Source organism: Ambystoma mexicanum, chromosome 2q (assembly GCF_040938575.1).
Source record: "Ambystoma mexicanum isolate Mex_15411 chromosome 2q, UKY_AmexF1_1, whole genome shotgun sequence".
Lineage (NCBI taxonomy): Eukaryota > Metazoa > Chordata > Amphibia > Caudata > Ambystomatidae > Ambystoma > Ambystoma mexicanum.
The window spans coordinates 680,360,223-680,379,649 of NC_090924.1; positions in this window are offsets into that span (position 1 = coordinate 680,360,223).

A 19,427-nucleotide genomic window follows, 5' to 3' on the forward strand; every position below is an offset into this window, starting at 1 on the left:
TTTTAGTGTGAACAACAGGGCATGTGCCAAAGTATTGTCCGCCCCGCTCCCCCACCATTTATTCATTAACTTATTATTTATCTTGTTTCTCTCCTATGCTCTGCACTTTCCACTTTCTCCCCCCTCCCATGTACTGTCCCCATTTTTCCCTTCCCCATGCACTTGGCGTTCTCAATGTCACTGGGCCTAGTAAGATCGTTTGTTTTTGTTTTCTTCCCTGTTTGTTCCCCTTCCCTTTGCCTGGTCACGCTCTGAAACACCTGTGCATGAGCGCGACATAAATAAAATAAATCCTATATCATATCATGTATCCATGCTGTGTTTAACTTTTTTTTTTTAATCTTATTTTTTTGTTTATCTCTGCCATCCAGACGGCCACGAGGGCCCGAGGCCTGGGGCAGTTTGCCCCCCCCCTTCGTGACGGCCCTGGCAGGAGGTATAGTAAATGAAGAAACTATGATGGGAACACAGGCTGTTCCCTCGCATGTATTTTCTTTAGTTTCCGCATTCCAAATGTTTGGCAACGGGAAAGAAACTAAAGAAAATGCAGAAAGTGCATGCGATGGAACAGAAAAGTAAAACATGTAAAGGGGAACATTGATTTGAAAAATAAATAACGTTTATTTTTAAATGTAACAGAATTGTCTGTTGCAGTTTCAGCTTTCCAAGGCGAACACGTACACATTGAAGTGCGAAGTTCGCCTTGACCAGCTGAAACTGCAACAGCAAGGAACATTAAAGCAGGCAGCCAGTGGCAGACTTATTTACCAGTGCCAAGAACAAGCAAGCAGGTAAGGAAACCGACGGACGGTCCAGTCCACCACTCCCGAACACATCTAATGGCGCACTTTCACTCCTCGTGAGTGAGCCTGAGGAAGTCACGTCACCGAGGCTCAAGAGGAGTGAAAGTGCGCCATTTCCAACGACATTCCAGGCAGCTGTGACTGGCAGAAGTGTCAGCCAGTCACAGCGTCGCTCAAGCTGTGACTGGCTGGCAAGTCTGTCAGTCACAGCTTTGCCTGCAGTGTTGCCTGACTCTGCTGTGCGGCGCCGGCACCGGCGCCTGACTTCTTGATGGGCGACTGGCGCCGACCGGCGGGCTCATCTCCCGTCGCGCGTCTGTGGCGGGAGATGCACCCGCCGTGGCTTGGTGGCATCGGGGGGCCCCGGCCTAGTCTCACTTTTTGGAGACTGCCGGGGCCCGGCCCCGGCATGCCCCGGCCCACTTAAAGCCCTGGTAAATGAAGAAACTATGATGGGAACACAGGCTGTTCCCTCGCATGTATTTTCTTTAGTTTCTTTTCATCATTCCAAATGTTTGAAAACGGGAAAGAAACTAAAGAAAATGCAGAAAGTGCATGCGAGGGAACAGAAAAGTAAAACATGTAAAGGGGAACATTGATTTGAAAAATAAATTACGTTTATTTTTAAACGTAACAGAATTGTCTGTTGCAGTTTCAGCTTTCCAAGGCGAACATGTACACATTGAAGTGCGAAGTTCGCCTTGACCAGCTGAAACTGCAACAGCAAGGAACATTAAAGCAGGCAGCCAGTGGCAGACTTAATTTACCAGTGCCAAGAACAAGCAAGCAGGTAAGGAAACCGACAGACGGTCCAGTCCACCACTCCCGAACACATCTAATGGCGCACTTTCACTCCTCGTGAGTGAGCCTGAGGAAGTCACGTCACCGAGGCTCAAGAGGAGCGAAAGTGTGCCATTTCCAACGACATTCCAGGCAGCTGTGACTGGCAGAAGTGTCAGCCAGTCACAGCGTCGCTCAAGCTGTGACTGGCTGGCAAGTCTGTCAGTCACAGCTTTGCCTGCAGTGTTGCCTGACTCTGCAGCACGGCGCCGGCGCCTGACTTCTTGATGGGCGACCGGCACAGACCGGCGGGCTCATCTCCTGTCGCGCGTCTGTGGCGGGGGATGCACCCGCCGTGGCTTGGTGGCATCGGGGGGCCCCGGCAGGGCCCCGGCTCAGTCTCACTTTTTGGAGACTGCCGGGGCCCAGCCCCGGCAGGCCCCGGCCCACTTAAAGCCCTGGCTGAATACATTGATTTGGTTTTGCAGCTGTATCGCTGTTTACAAGACTGAAAAACGAATTGCAATCGCTCTGAGGGACGATCTTTCTAAATCCACTCAAAGGAAAATTCGATACAACCTACTGAGAGTCTTCCAGAACCCATGCAATTTGGGGTTGTCTGAGGCCCACTCACCAAGGATGAATGAGAGAAGAGAAGACAATCACAGTTGTGTCTGTATTGCGGGAAGGCTGGTCATTTTCTCTCCTACTGCCCTTTAAAACCACCTAGGAAAACTGTTGGAGCCCAGGATTCTTCGTCTCCAGTTAGCAAGGAAGATGAGCCAGAAAACTTCAATGCCCAAAAAGCCTAGAGGTCAGCTTGTCGAGCAAGGAAAAGATATCCTCGGCATCGCACTTGGTCATACCCGTGGTGCTCATTTGCCCCAACAACCCTCATGGATGCACGCACTGGAAGCATACTGGAGTAGTGGACAACTACATGGACCACAGCATGGCTCTCAGAATCGGAATCTCTTCTCAGCCTGAAGCTATTGGCAGAGAATGTCATGGCTGTGGATGGTTCCCAACTACTGTTGGGTCCAGTGACCCAATGCACTGAAGAGGTGGTGTTACTTTGTCAAGACGAGTATTGAGAACACATTTAGTTTGATCAGATAGGGGTCCCCCAGTTTCCGCTAATCTTAGGAATGCCCTGGCTAGAGTCACACAACCCCTGCATTGATCGGTGTGCTAGGACTTTCAGCTTTTCCAAGAGTTGCAGCTTGCATGCTACAACACCGATTCTATGGACATGGATGCCATGGTAGCATTGATAGGAAAGAAGATCATAGTGGTAACAATACCTCTGGAATATACTGAGTTTCAAGATATGTTTCACAAGGAACAGGCGAATACACTCCCACCACATTGACCGTTTGATTGCCAGATAGACCTGGGGTCCGGCTCCCAAGTACCTTGCAGCCGAATATATGCCCTCACCGAGCAGGAGAATGCCCACCTCAAAACCTATTTGAACCAGTATCCGGCTAACAGCTTCATTCAACCCTCTAAGTCTCCTGCAGCATCACCCCTCTTTTTCGTACCAAAGAAGGAGGGAGACCTCAGAACTTGCATTGACTATCGCTCATTGAATCAAATCACGATGAGGAACCAATAACGTTACCGCTCATCCCAGTACTTCTGGATCAGGTAAAAGATGCTTGCATATACACAAAGTTGGATCTTCATGGGGCGTACCATCTGGTGCGCGTCAAGAGGGGGGACGAGTGGAAGACAGCCTTCCATACCAAATTTGGTCTCTTTGAATATCAAGTGATGCTGTTTGGGCTGTGCAAAGTCCCCACAGCGTTTCTATACTTCATGAACGATGTTCTAAGAGAGTTACTGGATGTATGTGCAATCATCTACATCAATGACATTCTAATGTATTCAACCACACCTCAGGAACATGTATCCCACGTGTGGGCGGTGTTAGAGAATTTACGGCAGCACAAATTGTTTGCGAAATTGGAGAAATGTGCCTCCCATGTCACTGAAGTAAAATTCCTGGGATTTATCATGACACCACAAGGCATCCAGATGGATAATCAAAAGGTGGATGCAATCCTCAACTGGCCATCTGACGAGATGATTGTGCCTTTGCTGATCGCAGATATTGTAAATTCCGATGGTCAGTGCATCCATAAAAGGGGTCTAAAGTTTCTTGGTGTTCGCAAACTTCTACCGTCGCTTCATCCCTGGGTTATCTCACCTGGTACACCCCATTACCGCTTTGCTCTGTAAAAAACAGAAGTTTGAGTGGTGCTCCGAAGCAGAGCAAGCATTCCAGACCTTGAAACAAAAGTTCACCGTAGCTCCCATCCTTCAACATCCAAAACCGGAACTCCCATATGTCGTGGAAACAATGCCTCCAGTGTGGCTATGGGGGCCATCTTGTCTCAGAAGAACCCAACAACTGGCCAGCTACACCCGGTAGCATTCTGGTCTAAGAAGTTATCACCAGCGGATTGAATTATGCCAACACTGATAAGGAGCTGTTGGTGATTAAGGCGATCTTTAAAGAGTAGAGATATCATCTATTGGGTGCCCGACATCCTGTCACGGTGGTCACTGACCATCGGAATTTACAATATCTGCGATCAGCAAAGGCACAATCATCTCGTCAGCTTAGATGGGCCTTATTTTTAGAGGAATACGATTTTGTGATTACCTACCGGCCTGGAATACGAAATGGCAAGGCCGACGCTCTGTCACGCTTAAGTGAAGGAGACCAGGCGTACGCTCCTCGAGAACCAGTGGCCCTAATACTCACAGAAAAACTACTAGGGGTCGTTGACACAGGGGCCTCTTCGTTGAATGAATTACATGTGTCAGTAAAAAAGGCAATGACCTTGCCGGAGCAAGAAGATTGGGCTGCTATGGATCCACAACAGGAAGTCCGGGAGGGTTTACCGTAATACCAAAAGCAGCTGTGTCTCTCAGAATCGGCAATACAGACTCAGGTTCTAGCCAATTACCATGATACCTTAGTAGAAGGTCACCCAGGAATTACAAAGACTCTGGCCAAAGTACAGCAGTTCTATCGGTGGCCGACCTGGCGCAAGGATGTCAAACACTTTGTTTAGACTTGTAGTGTGTGTGCCCAAAACAAGGGATCAAAACAAAAACATGCCGGTCTCTTGCAACCATTAGCTGTACCCCCAGTTCCTTGGCACATGATTTAACTAGACTTAATTATTGAGTTACCCCCATGCGGTGGTTTCAACACCATATTAGTGGTGGTGGATCTTCTATCAAAGATGGCCCACTTCTTTGCCCTCAAAGGACTCCTGAATGCCAACACTTTAGCCAAAACATTCTTGGAAAACATTGTCAAACTTCATGGATTCCCTACTGTGGCAGTTTCCGACCGAGGGAGTCAATTTGTATCCCAATTCTGGAGACGATGTTGTGAGCTGGCTCAAATCGATGTGCGGCTGTCCACCAGTCATCATCCCCAAACGGATGGGTAAACTGAAACAACCAACCAAACCTTTGAGCAATACCTCTGATGTATGCTTCACCAAGTGGATCACCAATGGTGGATCTCCTATGAGTTGCCGAGTACGCCTATAACATTTCCATTCATGCCTCCACCGGCTACAGCCCATTCTATGTAATGCACGGCTGGCACCCTCGGACTTCCGTTTATGATCCTCCAGTAAAGTTGGAAATGCCAGCAGTAATGGAGTTGCCCGACACGATTCATCGGACATTGAAACAAGCTATGTCACACCTGGCGGCAGCCAAGGAAAGTTATAAAATGTTTTCAGACCAAGTTCGCCTTGCCCCACCTACTTATCAAGTGGACGACAGGGTGTGGCTGGCCACGAAGCACATTCCTTTGAAGGGGCCCCGGAAGTTCCATCCCAGGTTCATAGGCCCTTACACCATATCTGCGGTAATCAGCCCTGTGGCAGTGAAATTGAAATGACTCCCCACCATGCACGTGCACCCTGTATTCCACATTTTCCTCCTCAAACCGGTTCAACCGGGCACACAAATCTTGACTCCACCACCTCCAGTATTAGTTAATGAGGAACCAGAGTACGAAGTTAAGGGTATCTTGAACTCAAAAAGTCGGGAGGTGCTTTGCGGGAGGTCCTGTCATGATTACCAGGGTAGCCCCTACCAACACGCTTACTTGCACACTCCCCAAGCCTCATGTGCACATCACAAGCAGGGTTAATAGGTTCAAGGAGAAGGCAGGTTGGACATCATTATGGCACAACTGGTGCTCCCACCGCTTATCAGCATGCCAGTGAAACTCCTCCAAGTTGGCCCCCATAGGAAGTCACTGTGGTCACCCAACATAGCTGCTAGTTGTGCCATTTAACATTCATTTGGATAGCAGGCTAGTCTGCATGGGTGGGCCTCTATATAAGCCACACAGACGCGTGGGGCCTCGCTTTGCGTTACTGCTTAAAGCAGCGGGACACTTACCGTTAGCTCCTGACTCCATAGAGATCTCAGTTTCCAGTAATTACTTATCATTTGTTTCCTGAGCTCCGGACCTCCTCTGCAAATGTAGTCTGACACTGAGGAAGACGGCAATCCAGTCCTGTACGGTCCAGTACGGAGCCTGCAGGGAAGGAAGGAACGAACAGGAAGGTTAGTTTATGCCTGCAATCTCGGGCGGAAGATTTGCAAAGCAAAAGCGCTGGCAGCACAGCTGTTAAACATTGAAAGAAATGCAAAGCGCTCGCGAGCAGTGATTGACCTTTGACAATGTGAAGTAGCCAATTAACATCGCGCAACACCTTCAGCCTCTAAAAACTTTACGGAAAGCCGTGGATGTGCTCTTTAAAACCGCAGAACTTCCCCAGCACAAAAGACATTCCGAAAGCCGTGCAAGTGCTTGTAAACATCGCAGAACATTGTCAAGCTATTAAAAACATTACCGAATGCCATGGATTCTCCTTTCACGTCTAGCACAAATCGGGATCTCTGGATCAGTCCTGGCTTGGTTTACCTCCTTTCTTGCAGACCGCACTCAGACCCTTGCTATGCCCCCTTTTCTTTCTGTCCCTTGTGCCCTCACCTGTGGCGTCCCCCAGGGATCCTCTCTTTCCCCTATCCTATTCAATATCTACATATGGGCGCTTGTCTGCCTTATCCGCTCGTATGGACTTAATTGCTATTCCTACGCGGATGATACCCAAATCCTGATCCGCCTGGATCAAGATCATATTAAGGTCTCAGCTTCTCTTCATGATTGTTTGGCATCAGTCGGTGTCTGGATGGACCAAAACTGGCTCAAGCTTAATGGCGACAAGACTGAGGTGATGATGGTGGGCTATCCTCCCTGCCCGTCATTATGGACCCCTGCTTTTTGGCCTACTTCACTGGGCCCCTTGCCCTGTCCAGTGGACAAAGTAAAGAACTTAGGAGTCATTCTTTCCACCTCCCTGTCCATGACAAATCAGGTCTCTACGGTCTGCCAATCCGCCCACCACCAGATTAGGGTACTTAAGAGGGTCCTTCCTATGATCCCAGAGGCTATGCGCCCTCCTGTGGTTGCTGCATTAGTCCTCTCACGGTTGGACTATTGCAATTCCTTATACCTCGCTCAGCCGACAGGCCTTCTTCAACGTCTCCAACGTATACAGAACCTGGCAGCTAGACTGGCCACAGGTTCCCCCTATGGAGCTCATATCTCGCCAGTGCTTCGCCAACTCCACTGGCTCCCAGTGGCCCAGCGAGTTAAGTTCAAATCACTGTGTATTGTCCACCGAGCAATCCATGGCCTAGGTGCTGAGTTTCTTCAAACTAAATTTGTCCGCTATATTCCGGAACGCAACCTTCGCTCCCTGAACACCAATCTCTTGGTGGTTCCTAAGTATACCCGGGAAAGACTCGGTGGCAGAGCCTTCTCCATTGCTGCGGCAAGGCTGTGGAACTCCCTCCCACTGCCACTCAAATCTATCTCCAATCATTTGGCTTTCAGGAAAGCACTGAAAACTACCTTATTTTAGCTCTCTGACCACTACTGTGCTTCCCGTTTGATAGCTTCCTCACCAGCGCCATGATGCCCTAGGGCGACCGTGCGCTCTACAAGTTCAGGTAACATAACATAACATAACATAACATGGATGAGCAAATTGATATTGCGCAACATTGCCAAGTTACTGAAGACAGTGTAAAAGACCGAATGCACCCGCATGCGCTGTGCATAGTTGGGAATCACCTCTAAGCCCTTTGCAGCATCCCTCATACGTATGCAAGGCACCAGAGGCACAATTTCAATCCGTCTGCCCTGAAGCTATGGGCAAGGGTGAGATTTTGAACATTTGGACTGAAAGAAAGCAAAGCAACAAGAAAGAGACAGTTAAATTCCTAAGCCGCAGCAGGACTGGGCATCACTCTCCAGTGAGGTAACTGGAGCCACACCAGATGATGCGCCCCCTGCAGAGACAGCAGGAAGGAGAGCACCACAAAAGAAACCCTAAGATGAGAGGAGTCAACAGGGACGTAATTTCACCAAAATGCCAGGGGTAGCGGAAGTGACATCACATGACCCTTTACCCCCTGATGACATCACAGGAAGTGATGTCATTTGACCCCACCCCGAAGTGATATCGCGGGAAGCGATGGAACACGACCTTTCACCCGTTGACAAAACAAGAAGTGGCATCACATAGCATTGTACACTATGAAAAATATGGATACAATATCACTATAATGTGATGTACATTTCATACAAGAATGGAACGCCATATGCATCGTTAAGATCAGTGTGTATAGGACCATATTACCAAATTACTGTAAATGCAAGCAGACGTACATGACCAAATGATAATGATGTGTTATTGATAGCACTTACGCTTAAGCACTTCATATATAACAAATATACACCCAATATCCCCCAACCTGTGTTGGTACTGATTTATCGACCTCAGAAGGATGAAAGTTGAGGCGTTTAAGAACAGACTAAATACTCACCCCCTGAAATGTGCCTGAAATAAACCTTTAATGAGTCTAGCGATCATTCGATAGAATTTCCAGAAAGACACATTATTTGGTATTCCTATACTTTCTTATTTAGGGTCAAAGCTTGCATTACAAAAAAAAAAGTTTTTTTCTTTCACCTCTGACGTTCCTGGGAGTCAACCAGGGGAGGTGGGTAGGAGGTACATGGTAGACACTGATCCCCTGATACTAATGCTCTTGCTCTAGTTGGGAATCGCTGCAGTAGATCGAGGTCCAGGGCTCTCGTTGGGTCCAACTCAGCACTGCACCACTACGCAGAGCACCAAAGCTCTGGTGCCCCTGCAGAGTCCAAAGGTAAGCGTTACACATACTATCCATGAAAATAAAACTGTCTGACAAAGCCTCTATCACCCTTCACTCCATCTACCGTCTGTTACGCTCACCTGGTTCCCACAGGGGCGTCGATCGGACCCAGACAGCTGCGGTCTCCACCAACGTGATGCGTAGTGAAGAGATGACAGTCTGGACTGGCCCGCCTAATCTTGTCTGCTGGACTCGTAGAAGTATTCTCCCGCAAAAGGAGAAAGGGATTTAGCCACCCGTGGACTTTAGCGATGGCCCCCCCCAACTGTTCTCGTTCTCCCCACTAATCACCTCCAATATCCCCTCTTGGTAACCTCACCTTATGTTTTTAAATGATGAGCTCTCCATCCTGCATGGCATACAGGGGCGCGTAGATACCAGTTACTTCACTGGTTTGAAGGTAGTGGAGGAATTCCGGAGGAATATTGACTCCAGTGTCTATAAAGTTCTAAGAGTTCAATATGTCCGATGTTCACTCTTGTTCCATTCCCTCGTTAGGTTGCAGCTGGGTCCAAAAGAATAAACCATTGGAGGCAGCTGACAGCGTTCAGGTAAGAGTCTGCATTACCAAACACTGTCCGGTAAAAGTTGCATGAGTTTAACTTGCTGTTTTCTCTCCCTTTATAGGTGCGACATAGAAAGATGCAGTGAATTAAAGGATAATAACTCGGGTGGTAAAGCAGGTAAGCCTATGGTGGCAAAGAGATTGTCTTTGTCGGTTTTCTCGGCTCACCTTGTTATTCCTATTGTTTTATCCCCCAAGTGCAGGGTTTCGACGAAGAAAATGATGGAGGCAGCGCCGAGTTGAAAGATGCGGTGGACTGGTGAGTATAACGCGGCGCTGCTGCTGGCGAAGCGACGCGTGCTGAAATAATGTCTTTTCCAGGCTCGAAGATGTGCTTGGTCCAGAATCAGGTAAAGAATCAAATAATGTCCGTGATCTAACCTCTTCTCCTTTCTTTTCCTTTTGTCTAGGAGCTCCGGATTCGAGGCGGGCGTGGCAGAAGACTGGATGCTGACTTGCAGACTAAGTGAGCGTTATGCTGCTGGATGCAGAATAACACGAAGCATGAGCTGCTGTTCGGGTGTGCTTTAAATAGCCTGCAAAGTAGTCCCAGGTAAGAAGATCCCCAGAACCACACCCGAGTAAAAAATAATCCCTGTAATAAAATAGTCCCATCCAGGCCTCACGTTGGCTTGGACTCATTTGCAGCATGGTCTGCATAAGGTAAGTAAAGTCTATGAGCCTGGCGCCTATGGCGCCAGGACTGATTTCTATGATGAGCCTGGCGCCTAAGGCGCCAGGACTGAATCCAAACAGCCCCCAGCCAGGGCTGTTGGGGTTTTAATGAGTATCTGGATGCCTGATCCCGGGGCTGATGGACTCGATCCGGATGCCCGGGGGTAGGCATCATGACACCGTCCCCCAGGCCCTTCCCTGACCTTCGAAGAGAACCTCCTCCTTTGTCTAAGTGCTCACATCACCCTGTCATCCAAACCCATCCTCATGGGAGACCTCAATTTGGGCCTTAATGACCAGGATGACCTAGCAGCCCTATCACTATCTAACTTGCTCAGCGCCCTTGGCTTCCATCACTATGTCAACACCCCCACTCACAACAAAGGTAGGACTCTTGACTGGATCGCCAACCTCTATTCCCAGGTAGCTCTCCTCTCTAACAACCCCTGCCCTTGGTCAGACCACAATATTGTCCAATTCTGTATCGCGCCAGCCACCCAACCACCACCCATCCTCATCCCCCTGCCTGCCACTCTCACCCGCAGCACAAAAAACCTCACAAGTGAACGCTTAGCCCCACTGCTGAGCTTGCTCCTACCCAATCCCCCCTTCTTCAATGACCCAATCACGCTCACCAATCTATACACTGAATGACTAACTGCAGCCATCAACACCATAGCTCCACTAAAGCCCCGTAAGCCTAAACCATATAAACCATATGCACACAGAAACTCTTGGTTCACCCCTGAATTCCTAACCATTCGCACCTACAAGCGAAAAGCTGAAGCCAACTGGAAAAAATCTCCATCTGTGGCCAGCAAGCTTCTGTTCACAACAGCCACTAATCTATACAAGAAAACCATCATCGCTGCCAAATCTTCTTCCTACAATGCTCGTATTGCCAATGGCAATTCTAACACTCGGGAGATCTTCACAATTCTCAGAGAATTAGAAACTCCCACCACCCCTTCCACCACCCTAAATAAAGATGCCTTTTGGTGCTCAGATATCCAAAACCCTTCAAAATAAAATTGACACCAAACAAACCATGATCCAAACCTCTCCAAGTGCTTCAACAGACCCCTCTTCATCCACTGACAACCGCCATGCCCCTCTGTTGTTTAACTTCACTAATGTCTCAGAAATTGAAGTCAAAGCTATCCTAAAAGGCCTCAAGCCTTCTCGCTTTAAAGGAGAAATCTGTCCCGCAAGTCTCATAAAAGACTGTGCAGACCACCTTTCCCCACTCATTACCGCTTTTATCAACTCCTCCTTCTCCACAGGACTAGTCCCCACCAGCTTCATAGAAGCCTGAGTTCTCCCTCTTATCAAAAAACCTACTCTAGACCCAGCAATCCCAACTAACTACCACCCAATCACAACGGTCATCTTCCTGCTCAGAATCCTAGACAGGGCAGCATACTTACAAATCCAAAGACACCTTGAGGCCAACCGAATCCTGGGCATGCACCAATCTGGCTTTCGTCCTGGCCATGGGACCGAATCGGCACCCATTGACCTAAAAATCCAAATTGATGAAATAAGGGATAAAGGTAAGCCTGCTTCTCCTAGGCCTCTAAGCTGTGTTCGACCTACATACAATCCTAGGTCAGCACCTATCCACATCCGCCAACTTCACGCCAGAGGCTTCAGCCTGGATATCCTCCTTCCTAGGCAACAGATTCATGAGGGTATTCGCAGAGATGCCAGCGCTCCACCAGCACCCATCTCCTGCGGTGTCCCACAAGGATCGTGCATGTCACCCACTCTATGTAACATATTCATGAAACCACTATTCACACTCCTTGACTCCATTGGCATATCCTATACAAATTATGCTGATGACACGCAGAACTTACTCCCTCTCTCTGAAAACTAACAAGAAGACACTGCCTGACTCAACTTGGTGTACGTGACAATCCAATCGTGGATGGCCACACACTGACTCTGCCTTAATGATGAGAAGATTGAGCTTCTCAAAGTAGGCTCCCCCTCAATAATCAAAAAATAAAGCCACCAATACTCATCCTTTATCATCAACAAAGTAACAATCCCGGTCTCCCCGGTAGTGAAGGCACTGATTGTTTATCTAGATACCTCACTATCTTTATCATGACAAGTGAGTGCCATAGCCCCCAGCGCTGCCTACATGACCAAACTAATCAATGCTTGCAGACCTTTCCTCTCCACGGATAGCTGCATGACCATAGCCCGCGCCATCTGTTGGAGCCAGACTTGACTACTGCAATGCCCTCTTCGCAGGTACCACAATCGCCAATATTCACAAAATGCATGTCATTCAAAAGAAAGCTCTCAGAGCTGTGCTCAACATCCCCAAAGCCGACCAGACCAGTGAAGCAAGAAAACGTTCCCACTGGCTGAACGAATCATCTGCAAAACACTTTCTATCACACATAGGTCCCTGTTCAAAGTGCCCCCCCCTTAATTATCCCAAAAAATCACCAAAGCAACCTCTGCCAAACCAACCAGGGCAGCCTACACCCACCGCAACACTCAATCTAAATTCAAATGTCAAAAAACTGGGGGCTCCAGCTTCCCTACATTTGCTGCCAAGCACTGGAACCTACTCCCGGCCACCCTCCGAGGCTAACCATCTTACTGGACCTTTAGGAAAGCGCTAAAAAGACTATGCTGTTTAAATATGATTCCCACTGTTCCCCCCTATGCCTACTGAGTCTGATAACAAACAATGAATTTTTCTATCAAGAACTTCCACCTTGATCCTGTATTGCCTACAGGTATTACTTCTTGCTCTCATGTACCTTATGTATCATTGGACCTTCATGTTTTGGTTCGCCTATGTGTAACTGGTGTTATCTAACAGCGCCTTGATGCCAAGGGTTTAGCGGGGTATACAAATGAAAAAATAAATAAATACATAAATAAACTAACCACTTGGGTGCCACTAGGCATGGTGAACACCCGCCTTAGCTTGGGATAAAGAGACTGGTTATTACCTAGACCCCAAGACGATTTTCTAAATACTGTTTATTTGTATATTTTCCATTTTTTTAATTAATAGTATACTTTGGCATCCCTCTTGCATTGAAACTCCCTGCTATCCAGACTGCAGAGCGTGATATTTAGTCTCTTTGAGCTGTGCTTTTCTCTTGTAGAGGTGGGTTGCTAGTGTTTTTTGTGTATACTGTGTTTTAGTAAGGTTAGGACATATTTAGTACTTGCCTTACTGTGATTGTGTGGATGCTTCCACTACTGACCTACCTCTCAGGAAAGGAACGCCTGCCCTCGCCCATTGCTACTGTCAGGGGTATTGACCCACATTTGGATTATTATGCTGCAACATTTGGTGCTGTGGGCTTAGGAAATCCAAGAGGGCGGAAAAGCCCACATTTGCGCCAGAATCCGAGAGAACCGCGCAGTCTTTGCGCACAACAAAATGGTCCCCTGACCTGCCACCCACCAGTGCAAGCGTGATGGGCCAGGAGTGCCATGGGTGAAATGTGTGCCAAAGGAAAAACAGCAGTGCGGGTTAGCTCAGAAAGCGCTTTGAAATCACCTTTGTTTCTCTGAAATGCAAGCTAAAAATGCCTATTGCAAGATACTCAAAAATCTCACTGAACACCAGCAGACATTTGGCAGAAGGTTGACTTGTGTGCATACAAAATCTGGAAAGTGAAAGAGCCTATAATAATGTTCATAATGGAACTGGCTGAGCTGTGGATGTCAGCAGCCTAAGTTAAATTGGACTGAAAGACGCTAAAATATAAATGTTTAAAATAAATGAGTGACCTTCTGTGGAGTGTCACATAGTTTGCAACTGTTAAATGTCATAGTTTTGAACTTAGAATCAGTGTTGTAGCTGCATGTGTAAAAATTGCAAGTTTGGTTTGAATGTAGAAAACTGGGAACCAAAGTGACATTTAGCTGAAGCCCAGCTGAAAGAGATTGAATTCTGCCTGACAACTACCCCCGACAGGAGTTGAAACTTGATCAGCAGCTGTGTTCCCAGGCCTGGCTGCATTCTGCTGCCCCTGGCAAAAGGAGATGACACCTCTCTGATTGAATTAGGGGAGTGGCACCTGGGGACTGCAGGAAACTAAACAAAGCACTGTCCTTGGCCCAGGCAAATGTTAAATTAGGGGGGTCGTAAACGGCTTCCTCTTGGAAGGAAACGGGGAGGGGCACTGCATCTGTGAGCAAGCTGAGCTTGGGGGAAGTGGATAAACCAGAAATTCCACCATGTGCTTTGGAAAACCACACCCCTCGGGGCCAGAGCATAATTTTAAAAAGATGGATAATTCATAGTGCAGACTTGTAAAAATTATATAAATAACATCATCATTCTTGTGATTTTTCTGTGCACATTTTAAGAGGTGTTAGAACTCTGTACCATGTTCTGAGGCAAAACCCCATGAATTATGGAGATTTCAGACACGGGGTTCACGCTAGAAAAATGAAAAGTTACTGGAATATGTGTAGAAAGGCGGTCTAAATGTGTGCCATTTTTGGTAAACGTCCGATATTGGTAAACCAACTAAAAACGAAAATAAGTTGTCATTTTTGAATGCAAACTCTTAGAAACATCAGAGTTGGAACATAATGTACCATAAGTAATCTGTAATATGTATATGTAATGTCAACCACTTGTGTATCTGGGAAATATGTATTTGGATCAGAAATAGATTTGTGTGCAATTTGACAAGAGGAGGATCCTCTGACCATAAACCTACCTCATCACTCTGACTCACAACTCAGTTCCCCACATCAAGGGAGAGAGGAGAACTGGTCCAATGATAGGTTGAGAGGGGCAGGCTCAGTTATGCGACGCACACACCCACTTTCTAAAGACATAAAAAGAGCCATTGGAAGCCAGACAGGGACATTCACTTTCCACTTTCTTGTGGGACGCTTTGCCGTGAGACTCCAGACTTCAAATCCATCAAACTCCAGAGACCAGAACTTAACTCCAGAACTTGTAGCGGAGAGGCCTGAATCCACAAGCTGAATCCTTTTTCAGCAGGCCTCCAAATCATTTGCAAACTCTTCAACAGCCGGGCGAGCTGTTTGAATTCTTTGCCAAGAACTTTTGCCAGAACCGGTAGCAGATCCAGAAGGCAGAATTATCCAGAGAGACCAGAGATCCAGAGAGACCAGACCCAGACCAGATTGCTGAGAGCTGACCCAAATCGCTGTGCGCAGAACCAGTACCCAGTGGCGAGAGAACCGCAGCCAATCCTGACCCGATCCGTGACAAAATCGCATTCCTGTCCAAAATATAGTGTGAGTACTCAGCCAGAACTGTGCAAAACCAATCTCTTAGTTTAAAATAATCTAATTCAAACTATTTTAACCTATCTAGAACTACACCATAGCATTGTGTGTCCTTCTGTGACTTTAAAGCTGCAAAACTGTCATCTGTCATTCTGAAACTTTAAAATTTAATTTCTGAAAATCTACCTCCACAAAATCGTCCGTATCTCTTGAACCGTTTGTGATAGAAGCAAGATTTAACTTTCATTGTAAAGCTAAGATTCTGGACTTTCCAACAAACCGAATCTGTAATCGCGCTCAACGCACTCAGAAAAAGTGCAGCGATTTGCGATTTGGCTCAAATTTCTTCACGTGTCAAAATAGCAGCTCCTTGCTTTCCTTTGCTGAAATTCGTTTGCAACCTGACAATCATTCATAGAGCATTGCTAAAGTGGCCTGAACTGATTTAAAGTATCTCTCACCCACCCTGAACCTCTAGAGGGAATTAAAATCATTTTAGCATATTGTTCCCTTCTTTGCATACCACCTTTAAAGTACTTTGCCTGTGTTTAAAATCATCCCTGTTTCTCTAAACTTGCTAGGGGGGGGACTGAATTCGTATTGTACTGTGATTGTATTCCTGAGAACTGTGTGCTCGCCCTTCCATCTTCTATTGCATAAGGGGGGGGTGAGTTGCCAAAAGGGGAAAAGTGATTATATTACCTTTTGCTGAAATCATATCAAGTTTATTCCTGTGTTGCTTCTATTCCACCTTGCACTTCCTTGTACCATATAAAGCATTCTCAGTGACCTTATCCTCTATACTACTCCTAAGTAATTAAACCAGTGTGCTATTATCACATCATCCATTGTTGATCACTCACTGTCATATGTCTAAGTGTGATATCAAATATTAATTTATTATAAAAGTGTGATATATATATATATTGTTTAGTTTTTCAAATAAACCTTTTCAATTTGCAAAACAAACCTCCTTCTTGGCTCAGTGGGGTCAGGGGGGATTCTAAGAGAGGGGCGTTATACAAGGGTTCATCATCCAGATTATAACTTGTCATAAAAATATATAAATAAGGGCTTCCCTTGAGCAATCCCAGACCAGGCATTGACTTAGTGGGAATGCTAGATTGGAGTCATTAACACTACATATACTATCTAACTTTGCAAGTTTCACCTTTCTGACTGAAACGCCTCTGTGCCATGTTGAGGTACATGTTTGGGGATATTACATACATGCTTGACCCGCCCCCTGTACTGCTTCTGGCCAGAATGGCATTTCATCATACAAAGTTAACATTTTGAGAGAAAAAATGTGATGACAAAAGATATTGATGATTTAAGCACGCCAGACAATGTTTTTTTGCATTTAAATGAGTACCCCCCTCCCCCAAAAATAGCATATTTTTGTGTGCAACATGACAGGAGGACAGACAATGTGCAGATAGGAAGGTGAAGGGGAGACTATATGATAGACATGCAAAAGTGAAAAACAAGAGAACAATTGGCACAGAGAATGTAAAAGAACAGTATAATACTAACAATAGTAATAATATTAATAATGATAATAATAAACTTTAAAGTATGCTTGTTGGGAAAAGGTACACGTATATATTATACTGCTGAGCTAGTGGCAGTATGTTTAAGGGTGCATCGAACTTTACCTAAGAAAGTGCAAAAAGGCATTCATTCATTCAACCTTTGGTCCCATCTATGAAAGTTCACCAAATATAGCATGCCGCTGATCTGACCAAATCCAAACAGATATGCTAAATGAGGCGAAGTGCCATCAATGTTTTAATTCTGAAAAAGATTGGTGCATGTAATCGTTTTTTGCATGGAGCTTTCTATAAAGGCTGAAAAATAAACAATTCGCCCACAATTTAAAAATTGTCTGCTTTGTTTATTAAAAGTTTCACCCCACACCTCGCCCTGAGGCTGAAGAATTACTTGCTGTAAAATTGCATAAACTTGTATCAGCCAATTTGAGATATTTCCTCTTAAAAGCTAGAGAAATGTAGCAATATTGCCCGACATGTGCAGTGGGTATGTAGGGCCAATCAATAGTCCCACACAAAATGAATTTGAAAGCAGCCAGTGCACAGAAGCATCAGCAATCAGCGGACTCAACATTGAAGGCGTGCTGAGTAAGGTGTGACGGATGAAAGTAATACAGGTCTAAGCTGCAATGTATACAATGATCTGCAGCACTGAAGGCACACAGAAGAAAGTAGACACTGTGCAACAAAACATCTCCACACACAACATCCCCACAATAGCCAATGCACAGAAGCATCAACCATCAGCACACCCAACATTGAAGGCTTGCTGAATAAGGTGTGACGGATGAAAGTAATACAGGTCTAAGCTGCAATGTATACAATGATCTGCAGCACTGAAGGCACACAGAAGAAAGTAGACACTGTGCAACAAAACATCTCCACGCACAACATCCCCACAATAGCCAATGCACAGAAGCATCAACCATCGGCACACCCAACATCGAAGGCGTGCTGAATAAGGTGTGACGGATGAAAGTAATACAGGTCTAAGCTGCAATGTATACAATGATCTGCAGCACTGAAGGCACACAGAAGAAAGTAGACACTGTGCAACAAAACATCTCCACACACAACATCCCCACAATAGCCAATGCACAGAAGCATCAACCATCAGCACACCCAACATTGAAGGCGTGCTGAATAAGGTGTGACGGATGAAAGTAATACAGGTCTAAGCTGCAATGTATACAATGATCTGCAGCACTGAAGGCACACAGAAGAAAGTAGACACTGTGCAACAAAACATCTCCACGCACAACATCCCCACAATAGCCAATGCACAGAAGCATCAACCATCAGCACACCCAACATCGAAGGCGTGTTGAGTAACATGTGATGGATGCAAGTAATACAGGTCTAAGATGCAATGTATACAATGATCTGCATCACTGAAGACACACAGAAGAAAGTAGACACTGTGCAACAAAACATCTCCACGCACAACACCCCCACACTAGCCAATGCACAGAAGCATCAACCATCAGCACACCCAACATTGAAGGCGTGCTGAGTAAGGTGTGACGGATGAAAGTATTACAAGCCTAAGCTGCGATGTATACAATGATCTGCAGCACTGAAGGCACACAGAAGAAAGTAGACACTGTGCAACAAAACATCTCCACACACAACATCCCCACAATAGCCAATGCACAGAAGCATCAACCATCAGCACACCCAACATTGAAGGCGTGCTGAATAAGGTGTGACGGATGAAAGTAATACAGGTCTAAGCTGCAATGTATACAATGATCTGCAGCACTGAAGGCACACAGAAGAAAGTAGACACTGTGCAACAAAACATCTCCACACACAACATCCCCACAATAGCCAATGCACAGAAGCATCAACCATCAGCACACCCAACATTGAAGGCGTGCTGAATAAGGTGTGACGGATGAAAGTAATACAGGTCCAAGCTGCAATGTATACAATGATCTGCAGCACTGAAGGCACACAGAAGAAAGTAGACACTGTGCAACAAAACATCTCCACGCACAACATCCCCACAATAGCCAATGCACAGAAGCATCAACCATCAGCACACCCAACATCGAAGGCGTGTTGAGTAACATGTGATGGATGCAAGTAATACAGGTCTAAGATGCAATGTATACAATGATCTGCATCACTGAAGACACACAGAAGAAAGTAGACACTGTGCAACAAAACATCTCCACGCACAACACCCCCACACTAGCCAATACACAGAAGCATCAACAATCAGCACACCCAACATTGAAGGCGTGCTGAATAAGGTGTGACGGATGAAAGTAATACAGGTCTAAGCTGCAATGTATACAATGATCTGCAGCACTGAAGGCACACAGAAGAAAGTAGACACTGTGCAACAAAACATCTCCACGCACAACACCCCCATACTAGCCAATACACAGAAGCATCAACAATCAGCACACCCAACATTGAAGGCGTGCTGAGTAAGGTGTGACGGATGAAAGTATTACAAGCCTAAGCTGCAATGTATACAATAATCTGCAGCACTGA